General features: G+C 46.3%; 42 non-coding genes across 42 annotated transcripts; all 42 read right to left on the minus strand.

The window, feature by feature from the left end:
* Positions 1-105: 105 nt before the first annotated feature.
* Positions 106-224, minus strand: LOC130079029 (5S ribosomal RNA). The gene has a single exon (XR_008806155.1). It is a non-coding gene; the product is annotated as a 5S ribosomal RNA (ribosomal RNA).
* A 61-nt stretch (positions 225-285) lies between these two features.
* Positions 286-404, minus strand: LOC130079030 (5S ribosomal RNA). The gene has a single exon (XR_008806156.1). It is a non-coding gene; the product is annotated as a 5S ribosomal RNA (ribosomal RNA).
* Positions 405-465: 61 nt separating this feature from the next.
* LOC130079031 (5S ribosomal RNA) lies at positions 466-584 on the minus strand. The gene has a single exon (XR_008806157.1). It is a non-coding gene; the product is annotated as a 5S ribosomal RNA (ribosomal RNA).
* A 61-nt stretch (positions 585-645) lies between these two features.
* Positions 646-764, minus strand: LOC130079032 (5S ribosomal RNA). The gene has a single exon (XR_008806158.1). It is a non-coding gene; the product is annotated as a 5S ribosomal RNA (ribosomal RNA).
* Positions 765-937: 173 nt separating this feature from the next.
* Positions 938-1,056, minus strand: LOC130079033 (5S ribosomal RNA). The gene has a single exon (XR_008806159.1). It is a non-coding gene; the product is annotated as a 5S ribosomal RNA (ribosomal RNA).
* A 61-nt stretch (positions 1,057-1,117) lies between these two features.
* On the minus strand, positions 1,118-1,236 carry LOC130079034 (5S ribosomal RNA). Its single transcript, XR_008806160.1, has one exon. It is a non-coding gene; the product is annotated as a 5S ribosomal RNA (ribosomal RNA).
* A 173-nt stretch (positions 1,237-1,409) lies between these two features.
* LOC130079035 (5S ribosomal RNA) lies at positions 1,410-1,528 on the minus strand. The gene has a single exon (XR_008806161.1). It is a non-coding gene; the product is annotated as a 5S ribosomal RNA (ribosomal RNA).
* A 61-nt stretch (positions 1,529-1,589) lies between these two features.
* On the minus strand, positions 1,590-1,708 carry LOC130079037 (5S ribosomal RNA). Its single transcript, XR_008806162.1, has one exon. It is a non-coding gene; the product is annotated as a 5S ribosomal RNA (ribosomal RNA).
* A 175-nt stretch (positions 1,709-1,883) lies between these two features.
* Positions 1,884-2,002, minus strand: LOC130079039 (5S ribosomal RNA). Its single transcript, XR_008806164.1, has one exon. It is a non-coding gene; the product is annotated as a 5S ribosomal RNA (ribosomal RNA).
* Positions 2,003-2,063: 61 nt separating this feature from the next.
* Positions 2,064-2,182, minus strand: LOC130079323 (5S ribosomal RNA). The gene has a single exon (XR_008806427.1). It is a non-coding gene; the product is annotated as a 5S ribosomal RNA (ribosomal RNA).
* Positions 2,183-2,355: 173 nt separating this feature from the next.
* Positions 2,356-2,474, minus strand: LOC130079040 (5S ribosomal RNA). The gene has a single exon (XR_008806165.1). It is a non-coding gene; the product is annotated as a 5S ribosomal RNA (ribosomal RNA).
* A 61-nt stretch (positions 2,475-2,535) lies between these two features.
* Positions 2,536-2,654, minus strand: LOC130079041 (5S ribosomal RNA). Its single transcript, XR_008806166.1, has one exon. It is a non-coding gene; the product is annotated as a 5S ribosomal RNA (ribosomal RNA).
* A 173-nt stretch (positions 2,655-2,827) lies between these two features.
* LOC130079042 (5S ribosomal RNA) lies at positions 2,828-2,946 on the minus strand. The gene has a single exon (XR_008806167.1). It is a non-coding gene; the product is annotated as a 5S ribosomal RNA (ribosomal RNA).
* A 61-nt stretch (positions 2,947-3,007) lies between these two features.
* Positions 3,008-3,126, minus strand: LOC130079043 (5S ribosomal RNA). The gene has a single exon (XR_008806168.1). It is a non-coding gene; the product is annotated as a 5S ribosomal RNA (ribosomal RNA).
* A 61-nt stretch (positions 3,127-3,187) lies between these two features.
* Positions 3,188-3,306, minus strand: LOC130079044 (5S ribosomal RNA). The gene has a single exon (XR_008806169.1). It is a non-coding gene; the product is annotated as a 5S ribosomal RNA (ribosomal RNA).
* Positions 3,307-3,367: 61 nt separating this feature from the next.
* On the minus strand, positions 3,368-3,486 carry LOC130079045 (5S ribosomal RNA). The gene has a single exon (XR_008806170.1). It is a non-coding gene; the product is annotated as a 5S ribosomal RNA (ribosomal RNA).
* Positions 3,487-3,659: 173 nt separating this feature from the next.
* LOC130079046 (5S ribosomal RNA) lies at positions 3,660-3,778 on the minus strand. The gene has a single exon (XR_008806171.1). It is a non-coding gene; the product is annotated as a 5S ribosomal RNA (ribosomal RNA).
* Positions 3,779-3,839: 61 nt separating this feature from the next.
* LOC130079048 (5S ribosomal RNA) lies at positions 3,840-3,958 on the minus strand. Its single transcript, XR_008806172.1, has one exon. It is a non-coding gene; the product is annotated as a 5S ribosomal RNA (ribosomal RNA).
* Positions 3,959-4,131: 173 nt separating this feature from the next.
* On the minus strand, positions 4,132-4,250 carry LOC130079049 (5S ribosomal RNA). Its single transcript, XR_008806173.1, has one exon. It is a non-coding gene; the product is annotated as a 5S ribosomal RNA (ribosomal RNA).
* A 61-nt stretch (positions 4,251-4,311) lies between these two features.
* On the minus strand, positions 4,312-4,430 carry LOC130079051 (5S ribosomal RNA). The gene has a single exon (XR_008806175.1). It is a non-coding gene; the product is annotated as a 5S ribosomal RNA (ribosomal RNA).
* Positions 4,431-4,605: 175 nt separating this feature from the next.
* On the minus strand, positions 4,606-4,724 carry LOC130079052 (5S ribosomal RNA). The gene has a single exon (XR_008806176.1). It is a non-coding gene; the product is annotated as a 5S ribosomal RNA (ribosomal RNA).
* A 61-nt stretch (positions 4,725-4,785) lies between these two features.
* On the minus strand, positions 4,786-4,904 carry LOC130079325 (5S ribosomal RNA). The gene has a single exon (XR_008806429.1). It is a non-coding gene; the product is annotated as a 5S ribosomal RNA (ribosomal RNA).
* A 173-nt stretch (positions 4,905-5,077) lies between these two features.
* On the minus strand, positions 5,078-5,196 carry LOC130079054 (5S ribosomal RNA). The gene has a single exon (XR_008806177.1). It is a non-coding gene; the product is annotated as a 5S ribosomal RNA (ribosomal RNA).
* A 61-nt stretch (positions 5,197-5,257) lies between these two features.
* On the minus strand, positions 5,258-5,376 carry LOC130079055 (5S ribosomal RNA). The gene has a single exon (XR_008806178.1). It is a non-coding gene; the product is annotated as a 5S ribosomal RNA (ribosomal RNA).
* A 172-nt stretch (positions 5,377-5,548) lies between these two features.
* Positions 5,549-5,667, minus strand: LOC130079056 (5S ribosomal RNA). The gene has a single exon (XR_008806179.1). It is a non-coding gene; the product is annotated as a 5S ribosomal RNA (ribosomal RNA).
* Positions 5,668-5,840: 173 nt separating this feature from the next.
* On the minus strand, positions 5,841-5,959 carry LOC130079057 (5S ribosomal RNA). The gene has a single exon (XR_008806180.1). It is a non-coding gene; the product is annotated as a 5S ribosomal RNA (ribosomal RNA).
* A 61-nt stretch (positions 5,960-6,020) lies between these two features.
* On the minus strand, positions 6,021-6,139 carry LOC130079058 (5S ribosomal RNA). Its single transcript, XR_008806181.1, has one exon. It is a non-coding gene; the product is annotated as a 5S ribosomal RNA (ribosomal RNA).
* Positions 6,140-6,311: 172 nt separating this feature from the next.
* On the minus strand, positions 6,312-6,430 carry LOC130079059 (5S ribosomal RNA). Its single transcript, XR_008806182.1, has one exon. It is a non-coding gene; the product is annotated as a 5S ribosomal RNA (ribosomal RNA).
* Positions 6,431-6,491: 61 nt separating this feature from the next.
* LOC130079060 (5S ribosomal RNA) lies at positions 6,492-6,610 on the minus strand. The gene has a single exon (XR_008806183.1). It is a non-coding gene; the product is annotated as a 5S ribosomal RNA (ribosomal RNA).
* Positions 6,611-6,671: 61 nt separating this feature from the next.
* On the minus strand, positions 6,672-6,790 carry LOC130079061 (5S ribosomal RNA). Its single transcript, XR_008806184.1, has one exon. It is a non-coding gene; the product is annotated as a 5S ribosomal RNA (ribosomal RNA).
* A 61-nt stretch (positions 6,791-6,851) lies between these two features.
* On the minus strand, positions 6,852-6,970 carry LOC130079063 (5S ribosomal RNA). Its single transcript, XR_008806186.1, has one exon. It is a non-coding gene; the product is annotated as a 5S ribosomal RNA (ribosomal RNA).
* Positions 6,971-7,143: 173 nt separating this feature from the next.
* Positions 7,144-7,262, minus strand: LOC130079064 (5S ribosomal RNA). The gene has a single exon (XR_008806187.1). It is a non-coding gene; the product is annotated as a 5S ribosomal RNA (ribosomal RNA).
* A 61-nt stretch (positions 7,263-7,323) lies between these two features.
* LOC130079065 (5S ribosomal RNA) lies at positions 7,324-7,442 on the minus strand. The gene has a single exon (XR_008806188.1). It is a non-coding gene; the product is annotated as a 5S ribosomal RNA (ribosomal RNA).
* A 173-nt stretch (positions 7,443-7,615) lies between these two features.
* LOC130079066 (5S ribosomal RNA) lies at positions 7,616-7,734 on the minus strand. Its single transcript, XR_008806189.1, has one exon. It is a non-coding gene; the product is annotated as a 5S ribosomal RNA (ribosomal RNA).
* A 61-nt stretch (positions 7,735-7,795) lies between these two features.
* LOC130079067 (5S ribosomal RNA) lies at positions 7,796-7,914 on the minus strand. Its single transcript, XR_008806190.1, has one exon. It is a non-coding gene; the product is annotated as a 5S ribosomal RNA (ribosomal RNA).
* A 175-nt stretch (positions 7,915-8,089) lies between these two features.
* On the minus strand, positions 8,090-8,208 carry LOC130079068 (5S ribosomal RNA). Its single transcript, XR_008806191.1, has one exon. It is a non-coding gene; the product is annotated as a 5S ribosomal RNA (ribosomal RNA).
* Positions 8,209-8,269: 61 nt separating this feature from the next.
* On the minus strand, positions 8,270-8,388 carry LOC130079326 (5S ribosomal RNA). The gene has a single exon (XR_008806430.1). It is a non-coding gene; the product is annotated as a 5S ribosomal RNA (ribosomal RNA).
* A 173-nt stretch (positions 8,389-8,561) lies between these two features.
* On the minus strand, positions 8,562-8,680 carry LOC130079070 (5S ribosomal RNA). The gene has a single exon (XR_008806192.1). It is a non-coding gene; the product is annotated as a 5S ribosomal RNA (ribosomal RNA).
* A 61-nt stretch (positions 8,681-8,741) lies between these two features.
* On the minus strand, positions 8,742-8,860 carry LOC130079273 (5S ribosomal RNA). Its single transcript, XR_008806380.1, has one exon. It is a non-coding gene; the product is annotated as a 5S ribosomal RNA (ribosomal RNA).
* Positions 8,861-9,033: 173 nt separating this feature from the next.
* LOC130079071 (5S ribosomal RNA) lies at positions 9,034-9,152 on the minus strand. Its single transcript, XR_008806193.1, has one exon. It is a non-coding gene; the product is annotated as a 5S ribosomal RNA (ribosomal RNA).
* Positions 9,153-9,213: 61 nt separating this feature from the next.
* LOC130079072 (5S ribosomal RNA) lies at positions 9,214-9,332 on the minus strand. The gene has a single exon (XR_008806194.1). It is a non-coding gene; the product is annotated as a 5S ribosomal RNA (ribosomal RNA).
* A 61-nt stretch (positions 9,333-9,393) lies between these two features.
* Positions 9,394-9,512, minus strand: LOC130079073 (5S ribosomal RNA). The gene has a single exon (XR_008806195.1). It is a non-coding gene; the product is annotated as a 5S ribosomal RNA (ribosomal RNA).
* Positions 9,513-9,523: the final 11 nt, after the last annotated feature.

The raw sequence follows: 9,523 nt of genomic DNA on the forward strand, positions 1-9,523 counted from the left end.
GCTCAGAGACCATTTCAGGCTGTTTGAAGAAACAAAGAGACTATGTCCAGCTTTTTGAAGAAGCTCAGTGACTCTTTTTTTTTTTTTTTTTTTTTTAAACAAAAAAGCTTACAGCACCTGGTATTCCCAGGCGGTCTCCCATCCAAGTACTAACCAGGCCCGACCCTGCTTAGCTTCCGAGATCAGACGAGATCGGGCGTGCTCAAGGTGGTATGGCCGTAAGCGAAAACTGCTGCCAAAATCGGCCTATTTAAAAGGTTAGAACATTAGTGAAGTAAACAAAAAAGCTTACAGCACCTGGTATTCCCAGGCGGTCTCCCATCCAAGTACTAACCAGGCCCGACCCTGCTTAGCTTCCGAGATCAGACGAGATCGGGCGTGCTCAAGGTGGTATGGCCGTAAGCGACAACTGCTGCCAAAATCGGCCTATTTAAAAGGTTAGAACATTAGTGAAGTAAACTAAAAAGCTTACAGCACCTGGTATTCCCAGGCGGTCTCCCATCCAAGTACTAACCAGGCCCGACCCTGCTTAGCTTCCGAGATCAGACGAGATCGGGCGTGCTCAAGGTGGTATGGCCGTAAGCGAAAACTGCTGCCAAAATCGGCCTATTTAAAAGGTTAGAACATTAGTGAAGTAAACTAAAAAGCTTACAGCACCTGGTATTCCCAGGCGGTCTCCCATCCAAGTACTAACCAGGCCCGACCCTGCTTAGCTTCCGAGATCAGACGAGATCGGGCGTGCTCAAGGTGGTATGGCCGTAAGCGAAAACTGCTGCCAAAATCGGGCTTTTTGAAGAAAAAATTAAGAGACACTTTCAGGGTTTCTGAAGAAGCTCAGAGACCATTTCAGGCTGTTTGAAGAAACAAAGAGACTATGTCCAGCTTTTTGAAGAAGCTCAGTGACTCTTTTTTTTTTTTTTTTTTTTTTAAACAAAAAAGCTTACAGCACCTGGTATTCCCAGGCGGTCTCCCATCCAAGTACTAACCAGGCCCGACCCTGCTTAGCTTCCGAGATCAGACGAGATCGGGCGTGCTCAAGGTGGTATGGCCGTAAGCGAAAACTGCTGCCAAAATCGGCCTATTTAAAAGGTTAGAACATTAGTGAAGTAAACTAAAAAGCTTACAGCACCTGGTATTCCCAGGCGGTCTCCCATCCAAGTACTAACCAGGCCCGACCCTGCTTAGCTTCCGAGATCAGACGAGATCGGGCGTGCTCAAGGTGGTATGGCCGTAAGCGAAAACTGCTGCCAAAATCGGGCTTTTTGAAGAAAAAATTAAGAGACACTTTCAGGGTTTCTGAAGAAGCTCAGAGACCATTTCAGGCTGTTTGAAGAAACAAAGAGACTATGTCCAGCTTTTTGAAGAAGCTCAGTGACTCTTTTTTTTTTTTTTTTTTTTTTAAACAAAAAAGCTTACAGCACCTGGTATTCCCAGGCGGTCTCCCATCCAAGTACTAACCAGGCCCGACCCTGCTTAGCTTCCGAGATCAGACGAGATCGGGCGTGCTCAAGGTGGTATGGCCGTAAGCGAAAACTGCTGCCAAAATCGGCCTATTTAAAAGGTTAGAACATTAGTGAAGTAAACTAAAAAGCTTACAGCACCTGGTATTCCCAGGCGGTCTCCCATCCAAGTACTAACCAGGCCCGACCCTGCTTAGCTTCCGAGATCAGACGAGATCGGGCGTGCTCAAGGTGGTATGGCCGTAAGCGAAAACTGCTGCCAAAATCGGGCTTTTTGAAGAAAAAATTAAGAGACACTTTCAGGGTTTCTGAAGAAGCGCAGAGACCATTTCAGGCTGTTTGAAGAAACAAAGAGACTATGTCCAGCTTTTTGAAGAAGCTCAGTGACTCTTTTTTTTTTTGTTGTTTTTTTTTAAACAAAAAAGCTTACAGCACCTGGTATTCCCAGGCGGTCTCCCATCCAAGTACTAACCAGGCCCGACCCTGCTTAGCTTCCGAGATCAGACGAGATCGGGCGTGCTCAAGGTGGTATGGCCGTAAGCGAAAACTGCTGCCAAAATCGGCCTATTTAAAAGGTTAGAACATTAGTGAAGTAAACTAAAAAGCTTACAGCACCTGGTATTCCCAGGCGGTCTCCCATCCAAGTACTAACCAGGCCCGACCCTGCTTAGCTTCCGAGATCAGACGAGATCGGGCGTGCTCAAGGTGGTATGGCCGTAACCGAAAACTGCTGCCAAAATCGGGCTTTTTGAAGAAAAAATTAAGAGACACTTTCAGGGTTTTTGAAGAAGCTCAGAGACCATTTCAGGCTGTTTGAAGAAACAAAGAGACTATGTCCAGCTTTTTGAAGAAGCTCAGTGACTCTTTTTTTTTTTTTTTTTTTTTTAAACAAAAAAGCTTACAGCACCTGGTATTCCCAGGCGGTCTCCCATCCAAGTACTAACCAGGCCCGACCCTGCTTAGCTTCCGAGATCAGACGAGATCGGGCGTGCTCAAGGTGGTATGGCCGTAAGCGAAAACTGCTGCCAAAATCGGCCTATTTAAAAGGTTAGAACATTAGTGAAGTAAACTAAAAAGCTTACAGCACCTGGTATTCCCAGGCGGTCTCCCATCCAAGTACTAACCAGGCCCGACCCTGCTTAGCTTCCGAGATCAGACGAGATCGGGCGTGCTCAAGGTGGTATGGCCGTAAGCGAAAACTGCTGCCAAAATCGGGCTTTTTGAAGAAAAAATTAAGAGACACTTTCAGGGTTTCTGAAGAAGCTCAGAGACCATTTCAGGCTGTTTGAAGAAACAAAGAGACTATGTCCAGCTTTTTGAAGAAGCTCAGTGACTCTTTTTTTTTTTTTTTTTTTTTTAAACAAAAAAGCTTACAGCACCTGGTATTCCCAGGCGGTCTCCCATCCAAGTACTAACCAGGCCCGACCCTGCTTAGCTTCCGAGATCAGACGAGATCGGGCGTGCTCAAGGTGGTATGGCCGTAAGCGAAAACTGCTGCCAAAATCGGCCTATTTAAAAGGTTAGAACATTAGTGAAGTAAACAAAAAAGCTTACAGCACCTGGTATTCCCAGGCGGTCTCCCATCCAAGTACTAACCAGGCCCGACCCTGCTTAGCTTCCGAGATCAGACGAGATCGGGCGTGCTCAAGGTGGTATGGCCGTAAGCGACAACTGCTGCCAAAATCGGCCTATTTAAAAGGTTAGAACATTAGTGAAGTAAACTAAAAAGCTTACAGCACCTGGTATTCCCAGGCGGTCTCCCATCCAAGTACTAACCAGGCCCGACCCTGCTTAGCTTCCGAGATCAGACGAGATCGGGCGTGCTCAAGGTGGTATGGCCGTAAGCGAAAACTGCTGCCAAAATCGGCCTATTTAAAAGGTTAGAACATTAGTGAAGTAAACTAAAAAGCTTACAGCACCTGGTATTCCCAGGCGGTCTCCCATCCAAGTACTAACCAGGCCCGACCCTGCTTAGCTTCCGAGATCAGACGAGATCGGGCGTGCTCAAGGTGGTATGGCCGTAAGCGAAAACTGCTGCCAAAATCGGGCTTTTTGAAGAAAAAATTAAGAGACACTTTCAGGGTTTCTGAAGAAGCTCAGAGACCATTTCAGGCTGTTTGAAGAAACAAAGAGACTATGTCCAGCTTTTTGAAGAAGCTCAGTGACTCTTTTTTTTTTTTTTTTTTTTTTAAACAAAAAAGCTTACAGCACCTGGTATTCCCAGGCGGTCTCCCATCCAAGTACTAACCAGGCCCGACCCTGCTTAGCTTCCGAGATCAGACGAGATCGGGCGTGCTCAAGGTGGTATGGCCGTAAGCGAAAACTGCTGCCAAAATCGGCCTATTTAAAAGGTTAGAACATTAGTGAAGTAAACTAAAAAGCTTACAGCACCTGGTATTCCCAGGCGGTCTCCCATCCAAGTACTAACCAGGCCCGACCCTGCTTAGCTTCCGAGATCAGACGAGATCGGGCGTGCTCAAGGTGGTATGGCCGTAAGCGAAAACTGCTGCCAAAATCGGGCTTTTTGAAGAAAAAATTAAGAGACACTTTCAGGGTTTCTGAAGAAGCTCAGAGACCATTTCAGGCTGTTTGAAGAAACAAAGAGACTATGTCCAGCTTTTTGAAGAAGCTCAGTGACTCTTTTTTTTTTTTTTTTTTTTTTAAACAAAAAAGCTTACAGCACCTGGTATTCCCAGGCGGTCTCCCATCCAAGTACTAACCAGGCCCGACCCTGCTTAGCTTCCGAGATCAGACGAGATCGGGCGTGCTCAAGGTGGTATGGCCGTAAGCGAAAACTGCTGCCAAAATCGGCCTATTTAAAAGGTTAGAACATTAGTGAAGTAAACTAAAAAGCTTACAGCACCTGGTATTCCCAGGCGGTCTCCCATCCAAGTACTAACCAGGCCCGACCCTGCTTAGCTTCCGAGATCAGACGAGATCGGGCGTGCTCAAGGTGGTATGGCCGTAAGCGAAAACTGCTGCCAAAATCGGGCTTTTTGAAGAAAAAATTAAGAGACACTTTCAGGGTTTCTGAAGAAGCGCAGAGACCATTTCAGGCTGTTTGAAGAAACAAAGAGACTATGTCCAGCTTTTTGAAGAAGCTCAGTGACTCTTTTTTTTTTTGTTGTTTTTTTTTAAACAAAAAAGCTTACAGCACCTGGTATTCCCAGGCGGTCTCCCATCCAAGTACTAACCAGGCCCGACCCTGCTTAGCTTCCGAGATCAGACGAGATCGGGCGTGCTCAAGGTGGTATGGCCGTAAGCGAAAACTGCTGCCAAAATCGGCCTATTTAAAAGGTTAGAACATTAGTGAAGTAAACTAAAAAGCTTACAGCACCTGGTATTCCCAGGCGGTCTCCCATCCAAGTACTAACCAGGCCCGACCCTGCTTAGCTTCCGAGATCAGACGAGATCGGGCGTGCTCAAGGTGGTATGGCCGTAACCGAAAACTGCTGCCAAAATCGGGCTTTTTGAAGAAAAAATTAAGAGACACTTTCAGGGTTTTTGAAGAAGCTCAGAGACCATTTCAGGCTGTTTGAAGAAACAAAGAGACTATGTCCAGCTTTTTGAAGAAGCTCAGTGACTCTTTTTTTTTTTTTTTTTTTTTTAAACAAAAAAGCTTACAGCACCTGGTATTCCCAGGCGGTCTCCCATCCAAGTACTAACCAGGCCCGACCCTGCTTAGCTTCCGAGATCAGACGAGATCGGGCGTGCTCAAGGTGGTATGGCCGTAAGCGAAAACTGCTGCCAAAATCGGCCTATTTAAAAGGTTAGAACATTAGTGAAGTAAACTAAAAAGCTTACAGCACCTGGTATTCCCAGGCGGTCTCCCATCCAAGTACTAACCAGGCCCGACCCTGCTTAGCTTCCGAGATCAGACGAGATCGGGCGTGCTCAAGGTGGTATGGCCGTAAGCGAAAACTGCTGCCAAAATCGGGCTTTTTGAAGAAAAAATTAAGAGACACTTTCAGGGTTTCTGAAGAAGCTCAGAGACCATTTCAGGCTGTTTGAAGAAACAAAGAGACTATGTCCAGCTTTTTGAAGAAGCTCAGTGACTCTTTTTTTTTTTTTTTTTTTTTAAACAAAAAAGCTTACAGCACCTGGTATTCCCAGGCGGTCTCCCATCCAAGTACTAACCAGGCCCGACCCTGCTTAGCTTCCGAGATCAGACGAGATCGGGCGTGCTCAAGGTGGTATGGCCGTAAGCGAAAACTGCTGCCAAAATCGGGCTTTTTGAGGAAAAAATTAAGAGACACTTTCAGGGTTTCTGAAGAAGCTCAGAGACCATTTCAGGCTGTTTGAAGAAACAAAGAGACTATGTCCAGCTTTTTGAAGAAGCTCAGTGACTCTTTTTTTTTTTTTTTTTTTTTTAAACAAAAAAGCTTACAGCACCTGGTATTCCCAGGCGGTCTCCCATCCAAGTACTAACCAGGCCCGACCCTGCTTAGCTTCCGAGATCAGACGAGATCGGGCGTGCTCAAGGTGGTATGGCCGTAAGCGAAAACTGCTGCCAAAATCGGCCTATTTAAAAGGTTAGAACATTAGTGAAGTAAACTAAAAAGCTTACAGCACCTGGTATTCCCAGGCGGTCTCCCATCCAAGTACTAACCAGGCCCGACCCTGCTTAGCTTCCGAGATCAGACGAGATCGGGCGTGCTCAAGGTGGTATGGCCGTAAGCGAAAACTGCTGCCAAAATCGGGCTTTTTGAAGAAAAAATTAAGAGACACTTTCAGGGTTTCTGAAGAAGCTCAGAGACCATTTCAGGCTGTTTGAAGAAACAAAGAGACTATGTCCAGCTTTTTGAAGAAGCTCAGTGACTCTTTTTTTTTTTTTTTTTTTTTAAACAAAAAAGCTTACAGCACCTGGTATTCCCAGGCGGTCTCCCATCCAAGTACTAACCAGGCCCGACCCTGCTTAGCTTCCGAGATCAGACGAGATCGGGCGTGCTCAAGGTGGTATGGCCGTAAGCGAAAACTGCTGCCAAAATCGGCCTATTTAAAAGGTTAGAACATTAGTGAAGTAAACAAAAAAGCTTACAGCACCTGGTATTCCCAGGCGGTCTCCCATCCAAGTACTAACCAGGCCCGACCCTGCTTAGCTTCCGAGATCAGACGAGATCGGGCGTGCTCAAGGTGGTATGGCCGTAAGCGACAACTGCTGCCAAAATCGGCCTATTTAAAAGGTTAGAACATTAGTGAAGTAAACTAAAAAGCTTACAGCACCTGGTATTCCCAGGCGGTCTCCCATCCAAGTACTAACCAGGCCCGACCCTGCTTAGCTTCCGAGATCAGACGAGATCGGGCGTGCTCAAGGTGGTATGGCCGTAAGCGAAAACTGCTGCCAAAATCGGCCTATTTAAAAGGTTAGAACATTAGTGAAGTAAACTAAAAAGCTTACAGCACCTGGTATTCCCAGGCGGTCTCCCATCCAAGTACTAACCAGGCCCGACCCTGCTTAGCTTCCGAGATCAGACGAGATCGGGCGTGCTCAAGGTGGTATGGCCGTAAGCGAAAACTGCTGCCAAAATCGGGCTTTTTGAAGAAAAAATTAAGAGACACTTTCAGGGTTTCTGAAGAAGCTCAGAGACCATTTCAGGCTGTTTGAAGAAACAAAGAGACTATGTCCAGCTTTTTGAAGAAGCTCAGTGACTCTTTTTTTTTTTTTTTTTTTTTTAAACAAAAAAGCTTACAGCACCTGGTATTCCCAGGCGGTCTCCCATCCAAGTACTAACCAGGCCCGACCCTGCTTAGCTTCCGAGATCAGACGAGATCGGGCGTGCTCAAGGTGGTATGGCCGTAAGCGAAAACTGCTGCCAAAATCGGCCTATTTAAAAGGTTAGAACATTAGTGAAGTAAACTAAAAAGCTTACAGCACCTGGTATTCCCAGGCGGTCTCCCATCCAAGTACTAACCAGGCCCGACCCTGCTTAGCTTCCGAGATCAGACGAGATCGGGCGTGCTCAAGGTGGTATGGCCGTAAGCGAAAACTGCTGCCAAAATCGGGCTTTTTGAAGAAAAAATTAAGAGACACTTTCAGGGTTTCTGAAGAAGCTCAGAGACCATTTCAGGCTGTTTGAAGAAACAAAGAGACTATGTCCAGCTTTTTGAAGAAGCTCAGTGACTCTTTTTTTTTTTTTTTTTTTTTTAAACAAAAAAGCTTACAGCACCTGGTATTCCCAGGCGGTCTCCCATCCAAGTACTAACCAGGCCCGACCCTGCTTAGCTTCCGAGATCAGACGAGATCGGGCGTGCTCAAGGTGGTATGGCCGTAAGCGAAAACTGCTGCCAAAATCGGCCTATTTAAAAGGTTAGAACATTAGTGAAGTAAACTAAAAAGCTTACAGCACCTGGTATTCCCAGGCGGTCTCCCATCCAAGTACTAACCAGGCCCGACCCTGCTTAGCTTCCGAGATCAGACGAGATCGGGCGTGCTCAAGGTGGTATGGCCGTAAGCGAAAACTGCTGCCAAAATCGGGCTTTTTGAAGAAAAAATTAAGAGACACTTTCAGGGTTTCTGAAGAAGCGCAGAGACCATTTCAGGCTGTTTGAAGAAACAAAGAGACTATGTCCAGCTTTTTGAAGAAGCTCAGTGACTCTTTTTTTTTTTGTTGTTTTTTTTTAAACAAAAAAGCTTACAGCACCTGGTATTCCCAGGCGGTCTCCCATCCAAGTACTAACCAGGCCCGACCCTGCTTAGCTTCCGAGATCAGACGAGATCGGGCGTGCTCAAGGTGGTATGGCCGTAAGCGAAAACTGCTGCCAAAATCGGCCTATTTAAAAGGTTAGAACATTAGTGAAGTAAACTAAAAAGCTTACAGCACCTGGTATTCCCAGGCGGTCTCCCATCCAAGTACTAACCAGGCCCGACCCTGCTTAGCTTCCGAGATCAGACGAGATCGGGCGTGCTCAAGGTGGTATGGCCGTAACCGAAAACTGCTGCCAAAATCGGGCTTTTTGAAGAAAAAATTAAGAGACACTTTCAGGGTTTTTGAAGAAGCTCAGAGACCATTTCAGGCTGTTTGAAGAAACAAAGAGACTATGTCCAGCTTTTTGAAGAAGCTCAGTGACTCTTTTTTTTTTTTTTTTTTTTTTAAACAAAAAAGCTTACAGCACCTGGTATTCCCAGGCGGTCTCCCATCCAAGTACTAACCAGGCCCGACCCTGCTTAGCTTCCGAGATCAGACGAGATCGGGCGTGCTCAAGGTGGTATGGCCGTAAGCGAAAACTGCTGCCAAAATCGGCCTATTTAAAAGGTTAGAACATTAGTGAAGTAAACTAAAAAGCTTACAGCACCTGGTATTCCCAGGCGGTCTCCCATCCAAGTACTAACCAGGCCCGACCCTGCTTAGCTTCCGAGATCAGACGAGATCGGGCGTGCTCAAGGTGGTATGGCCATAAGCGAAAACTGCTGCCAAAATCGGGCTTTTTGAAGAAAAAATTAAGAGACACTTTCAGGGTTTCTGAAGAAGCTCAGAGACCATTTCAGGCTGTTTGAAGAAACAAAGAGACTATGTCCAGCTTTTTGAAGAAGCTCAGTGACTCTTTTTTTTTTTTTTTTTTTTTTAAACAAAAAAGCTTACAGCACCTGGTATTCCCAGGCGGTCTCCCATCCAAGTACTAACCAGGCCCGACCCTGCTTAGCTTCCGAGATCAGACGAGATCGGGCGTGCTCAAGGTGGTATGGCCGTAAGCGAAAACTGCTGCCAAAATCGGCCTATTTAAAAGGTTAGAACATTAGTGAAGTAAACAAAAAAGCTTACAGCACCTGGTATTCCCAGGCGGTCTCCCATCCAAGTACTAACCAGGCCCGACCCTGCTTAGCTTCCGAGATCAGACGAGATCGGGCGTGCTCAAGGTGGTATGGCCGTAAGCGACAACTGCTGCCAAAATCGGCCTATTTAAAAGGTTAGAACATTAGTGAAGTAAACTAAAAAGCTTACAGCACCTGGTATTCCCAGGCGGTCTCCCATCCAAGTACTAACCAGGCCCGACCCTGCTTAGCTTCCGAGATCAGACGAGATCGGGCGTGCTCAAGGTGGTATGGCCGTAAGCGAAAACTGCTG

The sequence above is a fragment of the Rhinichthys klamathensis genome, unplaced genomic scaffold (assembly GCF_029890125.1).
Source record: "Rhinichthys klamathensis goyatoka isolate OS25496 unplaced genomic scaffold, OSU_Roscu_1.1 h1tg001008l_1, whole genome shotgun sequence".
Classification (NCBI taxonomy): domain Eukaryota; kingdom Metazoa; phylum Chordata; class Actinopteri; order Cypriniformes; family Leuciscidae; genus Rhinichthys; species Rhinichthys klamathensis.